The 17,716-nt window shown below is 40.3% G+C and overlaps 1 protein-coding gene and 1 pseudogene across 1 annotated transcript in view; one reads left to right on the top strand and one right to left on the bottom strand.

Moving 5' to 3' along the window:
* HS6ST3 (heparan sulfate 6-O-sulfotransferase 3) overlaps nt 1–17,716 on the bottom strand; it is a 959,379-nt gene that overhangs the window by 718,769 nt on the left and 222,894 nt on the right. The gene's annotated exons all lie outside the window — the stretch shown is intronic.
* LOC141130849 (U2 spliceosomal RNA) lies at nt 12,581–12,700 on the top strand (annotated as a pseudogene).

Raw genomic sequence — 17,716 nt, 5'->3', positions numbered from 1 at the left:
AGGCCTGGAAATCCCTCCCCCTATCACCAGTAGGTAGAGTTAATCTTTTAAAAATGATGTTCCTCCCCAAATTTGTATACGTATTCCGCAACACTCCAGTTCCTATCCCCAAATCCTTCTTTGATAAGCTGGATCAAGTTGTTAACTCATTTGTGTGGGGGGGCTCTGCCCCTAGAGTAGCGCGAACCACCCTTCAGCTCCCTTTATCGCTGGGAGGCTTGGCGCTCCCATGCTTTAGAAAATACTATTGGGCTGCAGTTGTAGTTACTGTCCGTTGGTGGTTCTCCCAACCGAAATCTAACCCCTCACTTAATCTTGAGGCTGCAATACTGGGTTCATACTCAGCTTTGAGTAATCTGGTCTTTAGAGGGGCCAAGGCACATATGGATATGACAATTCCGATGCGAACGACAGTTGGGGTATGGGAACAGATGTCAAAGAAGATTGCAGAACCCAACATCATTTCCCCTTACACACCGATGTGGGGCAACCCTAAATTAAATAATCTCCAAACAGTCCAAGATCCGGCCCTGTGGGCAAGATATGGTATTAAAATAATGCAACAAGTGTGGTCTGGGGACGGAGTTATCCCATATGACACTCTGAAAAATTAATTCCAACTTCCCTCTAAAATGTTCTTCCGCTATCTGCAATTGCGACATGCACTACAGGCCCAATACCCAAGAGGTGTCGCTTTGCAGTCACACGGGGTAGAGAAGTTTCTCATTTCTAAACATGTAGATCGAATCTTATCCTCCTTATACAATCAAATTCTGACCGAGGAGCAGACTGGAGAAGTGGGACTGTACGATAAATGGAAGAGGGACGTTCCAGACCTGGCTCCAGATGATTGGGAGGAAGGTCTGCAGCAATATATTCCACTTATGGTCTCGGCAAGGGATAGATTTATTCAGCTCAAATTTATTCATAGAGTATACTACACGCCACAGAGATTATCTAGAATATACCCGACACAAACGGACAGATGCCCGAAATGTACGAGGGAGCTGGGTACCTTTATCCATGTAGTCTGGGAGTGCCCGCTTATACAAAAATTCTGGACAGAGGTGGTTGAAGTGATTAATACAGTGGGAAACCTAAATATACAAAGGAGCCCGATTATTCTATTGCTTGGAGTGTGTGACAATCTTATACCTAGTGTGCACAAAAGACTGTTTGTTTTTTACGCCTCATTCTATGCCAGGAAGGCTATTCTCCTCAGGTGGAAGCAGCCTGACCCCCCCACGGTAACCCAATGGAAGGACATGATAAACTCCATTTTACCACTTTATAAACTCACGTATATCAACCGTAAATGCCCCAAGAAGTTCTCCAAGATTTGGGGAGCCTGGTCCAAACAGTAGCATCGCCCATTAGTGATCCGTCAAACACAGGTTATTCTTCTCCCTGGTGCCCTCCCCCCCCCTCCCGCCTCTGGCCTTCCCCCCCCTCTTCCTGGCCCCTTCCCTTTCCCTCTCCCTTTACCTTTCTCTTTCTCCTTCCCCCCCCCCCCCCCCCCGTCAGAAGACCTGTCAGAATTTAATAAGGGAATACCCTGGAAGTTAGATAAGATAAAGACTCCCTGAAGACGTTTAAAAATGATGTAGAAGTTAACATGGATAATTCTGTATGACGGATGATATACAATTTTTCTCTCATGATGTGATTGTATACAAAGCATTAATAACAAAGTAAGCATTATAAAAAACGATCTGAGACTGTATGAATAGGAAATATGCCAATGTTTGGATATGTATCTTGAAATATGTAGCAACATTATGTTCTCTGTAAATATGTTTGTATGTTGAATCATCTCCGATAGGAGATAAATAAAAACTTTTCTGTTAAAAAAAAAAAAAAAGATTAGATATCTCCCTTCAGGGTCTTTGAAGGTGAATGGTGTCGTGCGGTGGAATGCTATTAGAACTCCCCTTTGTTTAGTATTGGCAGATGCTGTATATAGTATTGGGTATTTACGGCTGAAATATTTCAGTGTGGACTGTGGGGTAAAATGTGTCTCTTGTAGGCACACCACATGTATTGTTTGGAGAAAAAATTAAAGGCTTTAGTGCGCTTTGGAGGAGAGTAGAGACCTTGTACATTAAGCGTTAATATATTCAGGGAAGACATTATTGAAGATGGGTATTTCTCTGGTGTAAAAGTGTTAGGGAATGTAGATTTTCTCTATGGAACAGAAATATCAAAGAGAAGTTCAGCAAGGGTTTTGCAGTATTGATATACACTAGTATAAAATGTGTTAAAGAGAGACAAAACAAAACAAAAAAAAAGGGAAAAAAATAAAGAATTTAGAAAAAATAAAAAAGGTTGCTCCTAAGTGGAGCTAATATCTAAGGGGTGGTGATAAATCACCAACCAAGAGATATAGATGTTCCAAAGAGCGTCCAATCAATATTGGGCACTCGAGGAAAAAAAAGGAGGTGCAGTGAACTCCGGGACTACGACAGCCTACTGATATTGTATTAGATATCATTGAACTGATGAGTCAAAAGATGTAAATTAAACTTGGAAAAAAAAATGTTAATATCTATATGATATTTTAGTTTAAAATAATTCCAAACACAATTGGCTAAGTAAACCTTTGCAATTTATGTAAATTAACTATTCAGCAGAGAAAAAGAAAATTTTAAGAGGTCAGCTATTAGACCTATTTAACAGCTAACATCTAAGGATATATGCAAACTATATGATTTAAAACATTAGAACGATTAGGATGCAGCTGCAGGGCAACTGGTTAGAGATCAGCTAAAGATAGATCCATGAGAGTAGATCTAATGAAAGCAACTGATTCTAGCAATATCATAACGGATATAACAATTTAAAAAGAATTTGTATTGGAGAAGTATCCTATTGGTTTAATAGGTAACATTGGATACTGCATTGTGTTACTACAAAGGTATAACATGTGGTATGGTTGAGAGAGAGTATTGTATCAATAGTAAGAAAAAAGAAGCGATTAAATAGGTATCACCCAATTAGAGTTCAGCTGTCTGTAATATCTTCTTCAGCAGGAGATGACGAAGTAAAGCGTCCTCTTTTGTGGGGGCTGAGTGGAGCCTGAGTTGCTTGAGGGTCCTGAAGATCGTGGAGCTGTGGGGGAGTTAAAAATGACAGTCGACGTTTGGGTCCATCTGTAGTTGCAGTTGGAGTGGACAGGCGGAGGTCTTTAATTACATTGAGAAGATCTTCCATTAATTTGCATGTGTATAGAGTACCTTTGTATGAAAAACGAAGAGAAAAAGGAAAGCCCCAGCGATATGATATGCGGTGGTATTGAAGAACTTGCAGATGTGGTTTCATTTCCTTGCGCTTGAGAAGTGTAATTTGAGACAGATCTTGGAAGATTTGATATCTGTGTCCTTGAAAAATCAACGATTTTTTGTTTCTTGCCGCCTCCATAAGTTGCTCTTTGGTACGAAAATAATGCATTTTCAGTATAACAACTCTAGGTGGTCCATCTGCATTGCGTGAAGTTAGGGCTCTGTGTATTCTGTCCATTTCTAGACGTTCGATCGGTATTGATGGGGCAAGTTCTTGGAAGAGTGCTGTTACAGTCGATTGTAAATCTTCAATTTCCTCAGGGATACCACGTATCCGTAGGTTAGATCTTCTAGCTCTGTTCTCAAAGTCTTCAAGGCGGGTTTGGAGATTAGTGTAACCTTCTTTAAGGGATTCCAATTCTTCTGTGTGAACTGAGGTAGTGATATCAAATTCATCCATCCTTTGTTCTAGGATTGAAGTGCGGGGGCCCACTTCACGAATTTCACGTGTCAATTTGTCTGTAATGGCATCTGAGGTGTTCTGTAATGCCTTGTGTAAGACCCTTTCAAATTGAGGCAATAAGTCAGGGCCAATAGTGGAGTTTTGTGGAATAAAGGGGGTCATTCTTGAGGTAAAATCAGGCTCTCTGCGCTGTGCTGAGGAGGGCGACTCATAGTGCTTCTGTGAGACAGGCTGTGAGGCAGGCTGTTAGGAGCGGTAAGAGGATGATGCCGCCATTCTAACAGTGAGTTTAGTCAGCGAGTCTTGTGACTTTACTTGCCTCAGTTTAGCTTTTCGCCCACTGTATATAGTTCCAAAATATGCCCACTTAATCTGGGGATAGATTATATACTATCCTGTGTCTTTTCAGTCCGGTTTGACTCCGTGAAAGAGGCCGTCGGGTCCCGGTCGGTACAGAGCTCTAAGCTGACATGTCTAGCTTAGACGGGTCCGCACATGCACCTCCAAGTGCCACTTTATTTACATTTATATTTGTCACTGTGTGGGAACGCTGGTTCATGTCGGCAGCCACTCATTAATACACATTTGGTTTGTGCATTAGTATTTATTATTTATTAATGGCTGTGTGTTGAGTTATTTTGAGGGGACAGCAAATTTACATTGTTATACAAGCTGTACACTCACTACTTTACATTGTAGCAAAGTGTCATTTCTTCAGTGTTGTCACATGAAAAAATATAATAAAATATTTACAAAAATTTGGGGGGTGTACTCACTTTTGTGAGATACTGTATTTTGTGTATTGTAACTGAAAACAAGTTCATGCAAAATGACAAAGTAATGAGGATTGGATGTAAACTCAAGCACTGATATTAGGATGACTACTGCCACTGTTTGCACCTGAATTACTAAAAAAATGGGCAGAAAAAAATATATGCATGACTATTTTTCTGCTAAACGTCTAAAGACATTTTACTAAGTTCTAAACCTATTAGAAGAAGATAGGTAATTAAACTCATATTGATTTTTTGGACACGAAAAAATGTTATTTTCATCCATCACTTTTAATTTGCAGGTCCAATTTAATGTGTTCAGGAACACTATAATTATTTCCCAGAACACAATAAACCGAGAAACTCAGTACGTAAAATTGAAACTTGCTTTGCCTGACTAAAATAGCTGCAATGGCAAACAAAATCTGCCAAGCATACTGAGCACACCCTAATGTACTGTTTTTCCCTAGTTTAACTTGGCACCTCTAAGTATGGTTCATAAGACAAAGACTGACTCAGAAGACTAAACAGACTAACACATGACTGCCAAAGATAACAAGGATCCCATTTATTCCAAACAGGGCCATCCTTGACTGAGCATGTTCAATATCCTACAACTATAATGGATAACTATGTTTGCATGGTCTGTTTCCAATATATGCAATGCATTGTGACTGGCCTGCACTGTCAGTCAGGCAACTCTGTCATCTGCCAGGTTGGCTGGTGCAAGCTTGGGATCAACCTATTGCAGATAAAAGTTTTTTAAAAGATAAAATAGTGCATGTATATAAAAATGAGTTGAATATCTATGTATAAAAAATGTGTTGGATATCCTTTTTTGATTTTCTTTCTCTTGATCTTGCCTAGAGACTTTTGAAAATACAGGATTGTTGTGCAGTTTCTGTTAGGCTGCAAAGTGTTTTAATGTATCGTGTTTACCATGGTTGCTTAGCAATGTTCTGGATTACATATTTCCTCTTTTCAGTGCTGTTGAATCTGATCTGGACCCGAACACCTGTTGAACTTGAAAAAGAGCAGGGATGCCTTAAATCATTGTTTATTTGAATTTGTAGCAAATTTGTGCAGCATTTAAAGTATTTTTTCTAATGTATTTGCAGTTAATTGGAGTTTGCCTAATGCAATAGTACAGTGAAACTCTGGACAAGTAGATGTGTTTGTAGTTTGATGTTGCTTACCTTTTTTGTTTGATGTATACAATTTATTGCATATTCCTAGGGCACAGTGGCATACTTAATGTGGGTCACGTCAATGATCTGGGAAGGCCTAAAAATACATATTAGGGGTGAAAGCATTTGAGGACACCCACAAAAGGTGGTAAAGTGTAGTTTAATGGAGGGTGAATAAAATTAAAAATACAACTTATTACATCACTTGTTTAGCTGTTTTACCTTACTAGTGCACATACCTCTTGACCATTTTGTAGATGGCTAGTGGCTGAGGATAAACATTAGGTAGATTGGCAACTGCAAAACTTTTTCTACCTGCTCAACAGCTCTTGAGAACAGATAACCACAAAGGCAGTGCATTGTTTTCAATCACATTGCAAATTCATAGACTTGCTGAGTATGCAATGAGCAAATAGGGCTTCCCTACATACTAATGAACTTAGAAACCATACATACCACGTTTCCCCAAAAATAAGACCGGGTCATATATTAAATTTGGCTACAAAAACACACTAGGGCTTATTTTCAGCGAATTACTTATTTATTTATGGTATGTAAAACAATCTACTTTTATTCAAATACAGTCATGTCATCATGACGATCCCAAAGCGGTTGTAACCCTAAAATAATATATATATCCTGATCCATTAAAGCTTAATAGACAGCACAGTGCTTGGTCATTTACCCCTCTCTATGTTCTAAAAAACCTGGAATAAAACAATAAAATGTTTTTTAAAAAGTTCCTGTGTTCCCTGTCTTCTCTCCCCCTGTCAGCTCAGGAGTCAGCATTATGACATTCTGTAACCCCAAAAATAATCCTTGGTTAAAGTCCTTATAAAATTATGTAATCCGTTTTGTAAAAAGATTAAATAATGTGCAATGTGTCTCCTTTTACAACTTTATTGTGGAAAATACCTTATTTACAGCACCGCTGAGTGCTAATGTGACCCGCCGGAGCTCTCCTTCCCTGCTTCCAATACTGCAGAGGGAGGAGCCGAGATCCTTGCTGACGTCAGCCCTGTTCCAACAACTGCAGAGGGAGGGGCCACTGACATCAGCCGGGAGGAGAGAAAAAGATCTCCAGTGATTCATGTGAGCACCCAGTCGCTCTGTAAAAAAGGTATTTTCCACAATAAAGGTACAAAAGGAGACACACTGCACATTATAAAATCTTTTTACAAAACAGATTACATGTTTTTACAATGACTTTAACTAGGGCTTATTTTTGGGGTAGGGCTTATATTGCAGTCAACCCCGAAAAATAACGCTACGTCTTACTTTTGGGGTAGGGCTTATTTTCGGGGAAACAGGGTAGAAAAAACTACCTTCGAAAAATAAAAATCGATAATACTTTTTATATAAAGCTGATCTCTTCTACAAAAATATATAGAAATATGACTAAAAAGATTATATATCTGCGGATTGTATTAAAAAATGGCCCTGGTATTTAAACTTTTACAATATGCAGCTAATTGATGATATGTAGTTACTATTCATAATCAACAACTACCTAACACAAAATGTAAAGTTATTTTTGTTAAATGTACTTGACATTTGCCAACATCTGCCAAACACTGATATCAACATTTCTCATTTAAACATTTAGCAAAGGGAAAACAAAACTGCAAGTATTTGATTAATGTCTAATTTTACTCATTTATTTTGCAAATAAAATGTGTATAAAGGTGAAATAGATCCATGTAAGTATATAGAAGTGGCTATTCCTCAGAGGCTTTGTTGTTATCAGTGCTGCAATGCTACAAGCTGTCTGGGATTATAAACACGACAACAAACCACAGTCACTCCTGGTAATTAATATTTAATAGAATTCTTCCTGTAGGAACTCAACAGATCCAATGTGTTGATTAAAAAGAAATTGGAAATACCATCCTGTCAAGTAAATTTAGTATTTCCAGATTAGCTATTTCTAAGCTAGACCATTAACCATTTCCCTTAAGCAACATGTCTATCTACAAACCCCAAATAATATCTGTACAGAAATTCCTGAAACTTGAAGTGCATATTCTTATCAATCACGCTCATTAATGTTGTGTTTTAAATCTAACTCCAGGCAAACTGTTAAATGTGCTGATTACCTATAAAGGTACTTTCACACTGAGGCAGTTTTAGTGCTAAAAATAGCACCTGTAAAATGCCTGAAAACTGCATCTCATGCCTCCCCAGTGTGAAAGCCCGAGTGCTTTCACACTGGGGCAGTGCGCTTGCGGGGAGGAAAAAAAGTCCTGCAAGCTGCTCCTACACCGCCCCTGCCCATTGGAATGAATGGACAGCGTTTTAAAAAGCGCCTGTCAATAGCTCTGGAAGCACTGCAACACAGGCACTATTAACTCCTTCTTAGGCCGATAGCGGGGGTTAAAAGCGTCCCACTAGCGGCCAAAAAGCTCCACTAAAACGATGGTAAAGCACCGCTAAATCTAGTGGCGCTTTACCGCTAACAGACTTGCCGCCCCAGTGGGAAAGTACCCAAATATATATTATATTCTTATTTTTTAAGTAAAGTAAGTGCTAGGGTATATAGACAGGCTACTAGTGTATATAGACAGGCTACTAGTGTATAAAGACAGGCTAGGGTATATAGACAGGTTAGGATATATAGACAAGCTACTAGTGTATATAGACAGGCTAGAGTATATAGACAGGCTACTAGTGTATATAGAAAGGCTACTAGGGTATATATAGACAGGGTACTAGTGTATATAGACAGGCTAGGGTATATAAACAAGCTAGGGTATATATAGACAGGCTACTAGAGTATATAGACAGGCTACTAGTGTATATAGAAAGGCTACTAGGGTATATATAGACAGGGTACTAGTGTATATAGTCAGGCCAGGGTATATAGACAAGCTAGGGTACATAGACAAGCTACTGGGGTATATAGACAGGCTAGGGTATATAGATAGGCTACTAGTGTATATAGAGAGGCTAGTGTATATAGACAGGATACTAGTGTATATAGACAGGTTAGGGTATATAGAAAGCCTAGGGTATATAGACAGGCTACTAGTGTACATAGACAGGTTACTAGGGTATATAGACAGGCTACTAGTATATATAGACAGGCTACTAGTGTATATAGACAGGTTACTAGGGTATATAGACAGGCTACTAGTGTATATAGACAGGTAAGTGTGTATAGACAGGCTACTAGGGTATATAGGCAGGCTAGGCTAGGGTTTATAGACAGGCTACTAGGGTATAAAGACAGGCTACTAGGGTATACCGACAGGCTAGGCTAGGGTATATAGACAGGCTAATAGGGTATACAGACAGGCTAGGCTAGGATATATAGACAGGCTACTAGGGTATATATAGACAGGCTATGGTATATAGACAGGCTACTAGGTTATACAGACAGGCTACTAAGTTATACAGACAGGCTAGGCTAGGGTATATAGACAGGCTAGTGTAGTTTAGTAGTAGTATATGCGGAGCTTCTTTGTGCTGTGTACAGTAGTCCCTCACTCTCCCCCTCCCTCCTTCAGTCCAGGCTGCCCTTGTAACCCCTTCAGATCACTTTGTTCGATAATCGGGTGTCAGTGGAAGATTGTGGAATCTCGTGCTGGATTGGGGGGGTGGGAGCTTTGTGATCGGCTGATCAGTATGCTGACTCGCTACACTTCTCCCTGACTTCCCCCTCCCCTGCCTTCCATAGCATGGCCTGGCCTGCACTCACCTTTCGCCACCCCTGCTCAGGAGCTCGTGTGAGAAAATTCCTCCTCCTCATATGTGCGGAGCAAGGGAGCAGATTCGCTCTCATACTGATCTCCTGCGGTCATTAAAGCACTGAGTGCAGACTCAGTGAGAGTGCCGTGGCTGTGTGGGATAGCGCTGTCAGGCAGCCTACAAAGCGCACTCGGTGCGGATTGTGTAGGTAGCACCGGCCCTGCTCTGTCGCCTCTCTCAAATTGCCACCTGGGTCCCATGGACCCACTGAGACCCATGAGAGGGCCAGCCCTGCATACAGGGAAGGTGTTCTGCAATTCATAGAAATTACCTGGACAGGGCTGATAGCACTATTGTAAGGGTTTAATACCCTTGTTCAAAGAGGTACATTTATAAATGGCATAATGAACAAGGGGTTCAAACAAGCTAATTGCTGCTACTGCAGCCAGAGCTTGGGACCAACTTTAACAGCCAGTGAAGTGTTTTTAAATAAAAAGTGATTTGGGCAGCTCTAGAGCCACCTGATACCTTTTATGGGGTTCTGAAAGTGTGCCCCCCCCCCCCCCCATTTACAATGGCCATCATGATTCTCAGGTTTTCCCGTTCCTCCAGGAGCACAGGACAAGAGGAAATTGCTCCTACAGTTAGAGTAAGAGGAGATCAGGGAACATCCAATCCTCTATATCCCCTGTGACTAATAAACCTGGAGGTGACTTGTATTATGTCTCTCCTTGGCTACAGGAGCTAGGGATGCAGTTATTCAAGCACAATCTGTGCTTGATTAGCTGCAGTGGAGGGCAGGGGAGACATTGACAGTCTAATAGGCCCCTGATGTCACCATAAAAAGTAACTGTCACCTGTCCAATGCTATTATATAGGGGGCTTAATTGTTAGAGTAAAAAGTGTAAAAAAAACTAAATTAAAATATTAAAAAAAACAAAAAAAAAAACACCCAGTCACCCCAGTAAACACCCCAATTCAAATACACAGTACAGGGCAAGCACTTGTAAGTAAACATAAATTACAGAACACGTGTGAGGTATTGATGTGAATGTCAGAGTGAGAGAAACAATTCTAGGGCCAAAATTCAGGGTTAGCTCTAAATAGATAAGCTGTAAAGGCTTTTAAAATGTCACTTATGGAGAATTTGTGATGTGTCCACTTCATGCTCACAGTTCCCCCAACTAGATGAAAGGCTTACCAAATGATTTTGGCCCCCTTTTTTTAATGGGTCATACAGCACTTTTCACAGATAATCTGGCAGGACTTTTAAGGTCTCCACCTTTATCCACCAAATGTGGACTTACCATCAAAACAGAATCCTATTCCTCTTATGCTTTTCCCCTTCAATGTATACTGGCGCTAAAATATAAACAATTCCATAGTGTAGTATGCTTACAGTGCCTTGCAAAAGTATTCACCCCCCCCCCCCCGGCTTTTTACCTATTTTGTTACATTACAGTGTTTAGTTCAATATTTTTTTAATCTGAATTACATGTGATGGATCAGAACACAATAGTCGGTGAAGTAAAATTAGGAAAATACATACATAAAACTATTTTTCTGAAATAAAAAACTGATAATGGTGCGTATGTATTTACCCCCTTTGTTATGAAGCCCATAAAAAGCTCTGGTGTAAACAATTACCTTCAAAAGTCACATAATTGGTGAAATGATGTCCACCTGTGTGCAATCTGAGTGTCACATGATCTGTCATTACATACACACACCTTTTTGAAAGGCCCCAGAGGCTGCAACACCTAAGCAAGAGGCACCATTAACCAAACACTGTCATGAAGACCAAGAAACTCTTCAAACAAGTAAGGGACAATGTTGTTGAGAAGTACAAGTCAGGGTTAGGTTATAAAAAAAATATCCAAATCTAGGATACACCATCAAATCTATCATAACCAAATGGAAAGAACATGGCACAACAGCAAACCTGCCAAGAGACAGCTGCACACCAAAACTCATGGACCGAGCAAGGAGGGCATTAATCAGGGAGGCAGCACAGAGACCTAAGGTAACCCTAGAGGAGCTGCAGAGTTCCACAGCAGAAACTGAAGTATCTGTACATAGAACAACAATAAGCTGTACACGCCATAGAATTGGGCTTTATAGCAGAGTGGCCAGAAGAAAGCCATTACTTTCAGCAAAAAACAAAATGGCACGTTTTGAGTTTGTGAAAAGGCATGTGGGGGACTCCCAAAATGTATAAAGGAAGGTGCTCTGGTCTGCTGAGACTAAAATTGAACATTTTGGCCATCTAAGAAAACGCTATGTCTGGCGCAAACCCAACACATCACATCACCTAAAGACCACAATCTCCACAGTGAAACATGGTGGTGACAGCATCATGCTGTGGGGATGTTTTTCAGCAGTCGGTACTGGGAAACTGGTCAGAGTTGAGGGAAAGATGGATGGTGCTAAATACAGGGATATTATTGAGCAAAACCTGTACCACTCTGTGTGTGATTTGAGGCTAGAACGGAGGTTTACCTTCCAGCAAGACAATGACCCCAAACACACTGCTAAAGCTACACTTAAGTGGTTTAAGGGGTTAACATGTAAATGTGTTGGAATGGCCTAGTCAAAGCCCAGACCTCAATCCAATAGAAAATCTGTGGTCAGACTTAAAGATTGCTGTTCACAAGTGCAAACCATCCAACTTGAAGTAGCTGGAGCAGTTTTGCAAGGAGGAATGGGCAAAAATCCCAATGGTAAGATGTGGCAAGCTCATAGAGACTTATCCAAAGCGACTTGGAGCTGTAAAAGCCGCAAAAGGTGGCTCTACAAAGTATTGACTTTAGGGGGGTGAATAGTTATGCATTTTGACTTTTTCTGTTATTTTGTCCTATTTGTTGTTTGCTTCACAATAAAAAAAAAACATCTTCAAAGTTGTGGGCATGTTATGTAAATTAAATTATGCAAATCCTCAAACAACCCATGTTAATTCTAGGTTGTGAGGCAACAAAACACGAAAAATGCCAAGGGGGGTGAATCATTTTACAAGGCACTGTAAATATTCATAGAACAAACACATACATATCTACTCACACAACTAGACAAAAACTCCTCAATCCTCAATAATAAAGGTAGGTAGAAGGCTCACCAGATATCAAAACAAAAAAAAAGGACTCATAGGGGTTGATCTTCTAAAACTAGAGCGTGCAAAAGTTGGTGCAGCTGTTCATCGCTTCTCAGTCTTTTGGCTAACATCAAGTGTAGTATCTGTTCTTATCAGTCGCCGGAGGAGGCGCTATACTACTCCCAAATGGGGAGAACAGATGCAAATATGATGGTGTAATTGTACCTGGATGGTTTGTTTCGGTAGGGGCCATGTCGGGGCTCTTTGATAATAGAGGCTGATGAATGGTTGTCTCTGAGCAGGCTTGAAGGGTGCTCCTGGTGAGGATGGGTGCTGCATTTGGTCTGGCGGAAGGGCTGGGTTTTCCTGGCCTTCTGGCTAGGATTGGTGTGGTCGCTGTTCCTGTCAGCGCCTGGTGGAGGAGCTGGTGTCACCCTGAAGAGGGATCGAGGTGGTGCTATGCAAATCCGACGGGTTGCTGGGGGCCTTAAAGGGCTAGTACCGGTGGAGGCTGCTTTATAGTCGGCGGCTCTCTCCAAGAAAACCTGAAAGGGCTCTCTATCTGGCAGGGATGGAGGGCCGCACTGGTCCGGCTGAGAGTTGGACCTGAAAAGAAGCCCATGGTGTATGTGTCCCTGGAGTGGCAGTCCAGGGGTGCTGTAAAATCACTGTGAATGAGAGGCACTTTGATTTATGGCACCACGGTCACTGCACCATATCACACTCTTTTTACCACCTGCCTGCTGGGCTGGGCCTTTTGGCTGGGACCGATGGAATTTTTGATTCCTGGTCATTGTTCCACACAATTGCCACCTTTTACTCTCCTCCCCACTTTCTTTTATTTAAGCCCCTATGTTTGTACATGGTTTTTGCACATGTGACTGGTAGGGTGTAGGTTCTCGGGCCTGCCCTGAAAGTCTTGTGGGGGGTGGACATGGCCTTCTGGCTTGGTTTGCCCTCTCTCATGGGGTCTCTCTTTGGGGGAGCTCCACCAAGTACTTGGGTGGGTCTGTTTCGGCAGACCCTCTAGAGAAAGGGGTCCGTCTGGTTTCTACCAGATGGACCAAGTGTAAAGTACCCCATCCTTGTCTGGAGCCTAACGCCCCCGGGGTTCAGGGCAAGGCCCTCTGATTTTAGAGGGCTTGTGTACACCGGTTGCATGTTTTTGTGTTTCACTCTTTATGTGTGTGCACTTTTTTTGACACCGGGTGAAGTTTTTGAGTGTGTTTCACATCCCATGGACTTTCAAAAAAAAAAGGCTGTTCATGGTAGCCAATCAGCTTTTAACTTCAGCTTGTTCAATTAAGCTTTGACAAAAAAAACCTGGAAGCTAATTGGTTTTTATGCAGAGCTGCACCAGATTTTTGCACTCTCCAATTTTAGTAAATCAACCCCATGGTGTAGTATGTTATAGTATCCCAAATTGCTGATTGGTAACTACAGGTATACACACCTGCACCAGATTCTGTGTGCACCAGTTTTTGTAAATATCCCCCTATGAGTCTTTTTTTATTTTTATATTGGGCTCCAGTGGATGAGAAGGGGAAGTCTATGACCCTGCATGAAAGAAGAATGTACCTTACACATTTTATGTGAAGTGCATTATTTTGACTTGCTTATTAGCTGGACAGAAATTTCTGGTGAGCCTTCTACCTACCTTTAATATTGAGGACTGAGGAGTTTTCAACTAGTTTTTTGCTGTGTGAGTAGGTATGTATGTGTTTGTTTTTTTGATTATTTAAGCATACCACACTATGGAGTTGTCCATAAAAATTGCCCCAGTAGACAAATGATCAAGGAAGTGTACGCATTAAATGTTTTTCCTGGCGTACAATACATAAACTCATTTGACAAGACATGCATCAAAACACATTTACTCCTGAGGCGCTTGTTCACATTATTGTACTTCATTGTACTGTATTTTCAGTTAGCACATATTTTCAATTATTATTGCAGTATTTACCTTCAAGTAAATTTGTATATGACTTTCACTTTTTTAAATCTTGCACTTCCATTTTTCTTTTATTGTTTTATATTTTCAGCTTACCCACTAGACCCAATTTTCAGTGACTAAGTGTAATTACTCTGTTTCTCTCTTAATAAGTGTTGAGATATTAGGTTTGCTCTATTAAAGGAGGAGAGATTGTTCACTTTGGAAAGTGAATGTTCTAAACCTTAAAATTGTTACACTAATGACAGCAGACATTTACATAGCATTAAAATGCAAACCACGGATAAAGAAACTCCATAGAAGCAGATATATTATTTTTTGTGGAAAAAAAGTTATCACTTCAGAAATAGTGGCAATATGTTTTCTCACCTTCAAGGAGACAGATCCAGCTAACCCTAAATTTCACTGGTAATAACCCCATCACAGCTGCGCTCCTGCTATCTCTAGGTCAATCTCATTTATAACAATGACAATTCTCTGCATGTCATAATGAGGAATAGCCCCTGGGAGAGCAAATGATATCAAGGGAACTGAATTCCCATTGAGGCTTCGGGATACAGAATGCTAAACTATCCCTTTCGTCTGAAAAAATAAAGGACAATGACTTATTATTTTTTAAGAATATTTATTCATCTGTTTGTGATTGATTTGCATCAATAATAACCATCCATCTATGTATATCCATATCTATGTGTATCCATCTATGTAAACATAAAATACCCACAGAGTACATAAAAAAGTAATTTAAAAGAATAAAAAACAAAAACAAATATATACTGCATTGCTACTTGACCACATAGTGATTTTGCTTAGTGGAGACATCCAAAGAATAAACATAGCCTTATGCATTTAAATATTTTATTGATTTTCCTTTACAGATTATTTGAGAAACATAGCAGCATCTTTGCGATATTTTCAGATTTCCTTCTGCATTTGACATTCAGCTACAATTTCATAGAGAATTACAATATTTGGTACAAAAAAAAATGCCATGGATGGTATAAAATAGAGAGAGTTAAGCAACAAAAATTATTTTACAAATGACAAAAAAACGATTTCAACCATGGAAGAGAAAAAATAAGCAAATGTGATAGAGCATCAAGCCTATTAAATAATTTGACTTTTAAAAATATACACAACTCCTAAATCACTTCACTCATTGATACACCTAGCTAGATGGACATTAGATGCTTGCTTTTGGGAAAATACCCAATCACGACATCTTTTAATTACATATAGGATGGTAAAATGGAATGGAATAGTAACATGGTATTAAATACAATTTGGTAAATCATTTCCAGTGGGAGGCATACAGTCTTTCTGGCTGTCCTCTCTTGCTCCCATACCACCTGTCCAGGACACCTCCGTGTGTCTCGTGAGAAGGGTCCTGTGCGCACCCGAGCCCCAGGCCCAAGGTGACCCCCCCAGACTGGGGAGCTCCCACAAAGACCCGACAGCCTAACACCCCATCTCCAGCATCCACCCAAACAACTCCTCCACAGCTGGGCTAACCCTGGGTATTTAAGGAGGCCTGCCCTCTGCCAATCCAGATTGGGGATTGGTCAGGGCTCTTCCCGAACATCCCAAACAGTTCCACCTCCCCTCTCTACCTTCCTTTGCAGAAAACACCAGAACATTCTAGAAGAAGTGGGAGGTCACTCTCAACCCAGATCAAAACACACCCAGGCTTGGCTGCCAGCCAAGCATGGAAATTTACCTACTCTCACAAAAACATGCACTATCCTTCAAGCACACTAGAAGGTGCTACATCTTTTATTTGGATTTTATGTCATAGACCAACACAAAGTGGCACATAATTGTGAAGTGTTGAAGGAAATGATAAATGGTTTTCAACATTTTTTACAAATAAATATGTATTAAGCCCCCCCGAGTCAATATTTTGTAGAACCACTTTTCAAATACTGCAAATACTGCAAGTCTTTTGGGGTATGTCTCTACCAGCTTTGCACATCTAGAGAGTGATATTTTTGTCCATTCTTCTTTGCAAAATACAGTAGCTCAAGCTCTGTCAGATTGGATGTACAGCATCTGTAAACAGAAATGTTCAAGTCTTGCCACAGATTCTAAATTGGATTTAGGTCTGGACTTTGACTGAATATGCTTTGATCTAAACCATTCCATTGCAGCTCTGGCTGTATGTTTAGGGTCATTGTCCTGCTGGAAGGTGAACCTCTGCCCCAGGCTCATGTCTTTTGCAGACTCTTGCCAGACTTGCTGTTGGAAGCTGAACAGTGGGAACCTTGAGTGGAGAGTGTGAACAAGTTTTACTTTTGACTACTGGTGATTGCTATGTTGCATTTTAAGTTTTTTTGGGTTTTTTTTACTTTTTTTAACACCCTCTCTGTCACTTTTTAAACACTTTTTTCTTTCCTTTCTTCAGCCTACTAATTCAGGGCAGTGGTTAATTGGTCACAGGTGCTTGAGGCCTTTATAACTTTCTGTAGAACTCACTTTGAGCCTGCTCATCTTTGAGCTTGCCACCTTTTTGCTTGCTGGAACTTAGACCAAGTGGAACTGGACTAAGTGGTGAGTTAAAAACCAGAGTTGCAAACAGGAGGTTATAACAGGGGTCAAAGTACCTGTGTAGTGTGAGTACCTGAGTGTTTGAGTAGTATGTGGATCGTTAGTATCTGTGTAGACCCGAATGAAGCCATATTTCTTCAACGTTTTGCATTGGTGAAGTCTTTCAAATGACTCCCGGCATTTGAACACTTCACAAGGGGGGATTTGTTGTGAATTCATGAAGAAATATATTTTATATTTACTGGCAGAAACATGAGAGATGCTTAGGCCTCACGAAGTAGATGAACTGTGATGTTAAATAGTTGAACTGTTGCCCTCTTGGGGACTTTTAGGATAAAATGGACATTCTCATGTTTGACCAAGCCTTTCTCTACTACCTCAAATATTGAAGACTTTTACAAGCATGTATTGTAAAGGAAGCTGTTGGAACAAAGACTATTCCTGTCACAAAACAAGGAGATATTTACATGGTATTGTGAATAAACAAAAACTGCCACAGGACACAAAGTGACATAGACTTTTATAGCATAGAGAAGCCTCACTCATTGTGTTCGAATGGAGAACTGTTTAAATAGCTAACACCTTGGCTAACAGAACCCATTGTATGAACTTTTAGGATGGCTTAGACAAACAAGTCAGTTCTAAACACCCAGTGGGAATGTTCAAGGTCCCTCTCAACACATTAGTGAAAGTTGAATATTGTGCTAGTCAAAAATAATATAAGGTATCAATAAGGTTATCATAA

Source organism: Aquarana catesbeiana, linkage group LG02 (genome assembly GCF_042186555.1).
Source record: "Aquarana catesbeiana isolate 2022-GZ linkage group LG02, ASM4218655v1, whole genome shotgun sequence".
Taxonomy (NCBI): domain Eukaryota; kingdom Metazoa; phylum Chordata; class Amphibia; order Anura; family Ranidae; genus Aquarana; species Aquarana catesbeiana.
This window is presented reverse-complemented; position numbering and strand designations above follow the sequence as displayed.